Here is a 2,763-nt window from a genome sequence, read left to right on the forward strand (position 1 = left end):
ACAAGCTCTTATGGTCAATATATATATTAACATGAACCCCATATAAGTAGTGGTGCCATATCTTTAAAGCAAAAATAACAGTTGCTAGCTCAAGATCGTGTGTAAGATAATTTTGCTTATGTGGCCGCAATTGTCTAGAAGCATATGCTATTACCTTACCATGCTGCATCAATACACATTCTAAACCAATTCTGGAAGCATCACAATACACTGTATACCCTTCGGTGCCTTCTGTAAGCACCAACACGAGTGTAGAAATTAACTTGTTCTTTAAATCTTAAAAACTCTTCTCACAGGCTCCATTGGAATTTGGATGCTTTATGGGTTAGCTTGGTTAAGGGTGCTGAAATGGAAGAAAAGCCTTTAACAAACCTTCTATAATAACCGGCCAACCCGACAAAACTATGAATCTCCATAGGCATTGTGGGCCTTGGCCAGTTCTTCACAGCTTCTATCTTTTGAGCATCAACCTTTATCCCTTTACTAGATACAATATGACCCAAAAATGCCACCGACTTTAACCAAAACTCATATTTAGAGAACTTTGCATAAAGCTTACAATCATGAAGAGTCTGTAATGCCTGTCGTAAGTGATTGGCATGGTCCTCTTCTGATCTAGAATAAACTAGAATATCATCTATAAAAACTATCACAAATACATCCAGAAATGGCTTAAAAGCCTTATTCATCAAATCCATAAGAGCTGCAGGTGCATTTGTTAGCCTAAATGACATAACTAGAAACTCATAATGACCATACCATGTTCGAAAAGCTATCTTGGGTATATCCTTCTCTTTTACCATCACTTGGTGGTAACCTGACCTTAAATCAATCTTAGAAAAGCACTTGGCACCCTGTAACTGATCAAATAAATCATCAATTCTTGGGAGAGGATATTTATTCTTAATAGTCACCTTATTCAATTGCGGATAATCAATACACATCCTCAGTGAGCCATCTTTTTTGCGCACAAATAACACTGGTGCTCCCCAGGGGGACATACTAGGCTTTATGAATCCCTTCTCTAGAAAATCTTTCAATTGCTCTTTCAATTCTTGTAATTCTGCTGGGGACATTCTATACGGAGGAATGGATATTGGTTGGGTGCCTGGTATTACATTAATACCAAACTCTACTTCTCGTTCAGGAGGCAAACCTGGAAGATCTTCAGGAAATACATCAGAAAATTCATTTACCACCGGATAGCGTGAAGAGTTGGTGGCCCCGCTTCTGTATCCCTTACTCTAACTAAATGATATATGTATCCCTTGGAAATCATTCTTCTTGCCTTAAAATAAGAAATAAATCTACCTCTTGGCGCGCCAATTTCACCTTTCCATTCAAGGACTGATTCATTTGGAAAATGGAAATATACCTTTTTCATGCAGTAATCAATTATGGCATAACAAGACGCCAACCAGTCCACACCCATTATAACATCAAAATCTACCATTTCTAACTCCACAAGATTATCCATCGTATCACGACCACAAACAGTTACTATGCAGTTTCGGTAAACCCTTCTAGCTATAATAGATTCCCCAACCGGTGTGGACACTTCAAATGGATTAACTAACAGTTCGGGTATTTTTTCGAACTTTCCAGCAACCAATGGAGTAACATAAGATAATGTAGAACTGGGATCAATTAAGGCATATACATCAAATGAAAAGATAGACAACGTACCCGTAACCACATCTGGGGAAGCCTCTAAATTCTGTTGATCCGCTAGAGCATACATACGATTTTGAGCCTCTCTAGAACTCGTGGCTCCTCTATCACCTCTAACACGACCCATTGGTTGTGCACCCCTTCTTGAATAAGGCATCGATGATAATGATGCAACAAATAACCCCTTAGGTCGTGCCATACCCCCTATGCCTCTTCTTAGGTATTTTCTCATCATATGCCCCGACATACTGCACTAAAAACAAACATTGGTCCCCAGTCGACATGTGCCCAAATGATACCTTGCACATTTATTGCATGGCTCTCGAGGAGGTCTCGATTGGCTCATTTCCCTTGTCCTTGGTACCCCACTGTCCACGAATTCTGACTTTCACTTCTATGCCCAAATTGATTTTCTCTGGACCCTTGGAACTATGGTGGGGAATTAGCTGCAGAATAAGAGGATAATGGCCTAGGTGGTCTAGCAGAAAACTGTGGTCTAAACCCTTCTTTGGATACCATGAACTGCACTGTAGATCTGGCCCTCTTGGAATATCCTCTTTCTAATTCCTATGTTCTTCTCCTCTGCCTCTGATCTTTCATTTTCTGTGCAAAAGCTTGGATCGTCGCTATGTCCATATCTTTATTCAAAGTGGCAATAGTACAATCTCTAACCAGATATGGATCTAGTCTATCCACATATGGATGAACTCTATCATCCATAGTAGCTATAATATTAGGAGCATATCTCGACAAGGAATTAATCGGAGACTGTACTCCCTCACGCTCATATTCCCCTGATGAAGATTTAAAAATTGATCTGCACGGGGCTGACGAATCTCGAATGGAAGATAATGATGAAGAAATGCCTCTTTGAACTCTTTCCAAGTATTTGGGGGTGCATCAATACCCCTAGATTATTTCCAGTCCTCGTACCAATATATAGCCTTCCCTTTAAATCTATACGCCGCTAACTCTACTGTCTCTCTACCCATTACATGCATAACATCTAAGGCCCTTTGAATTTGATCAATAAAGTCCTATGGGTCTTCGTTAAGATCTGATCCAGTAAAAGTGGGAGGATCCATCTTAAGA

Source organism: Capsicum annuum, chromosome 3 (genome assembly GCF_002878395.1).
Source record: "Capsicum annuum cultivar UCD-10X-F1 chromosome 3, UCD10Xv1.1, whole genome shotgun sequence".
Classification (NCBI taxonomy): Eukaryota; Viridiplantae; Streptophyta; class Magnoliopsida; order Solanales; family Solanaceae; genus Capsicum; species Capsicum annuum.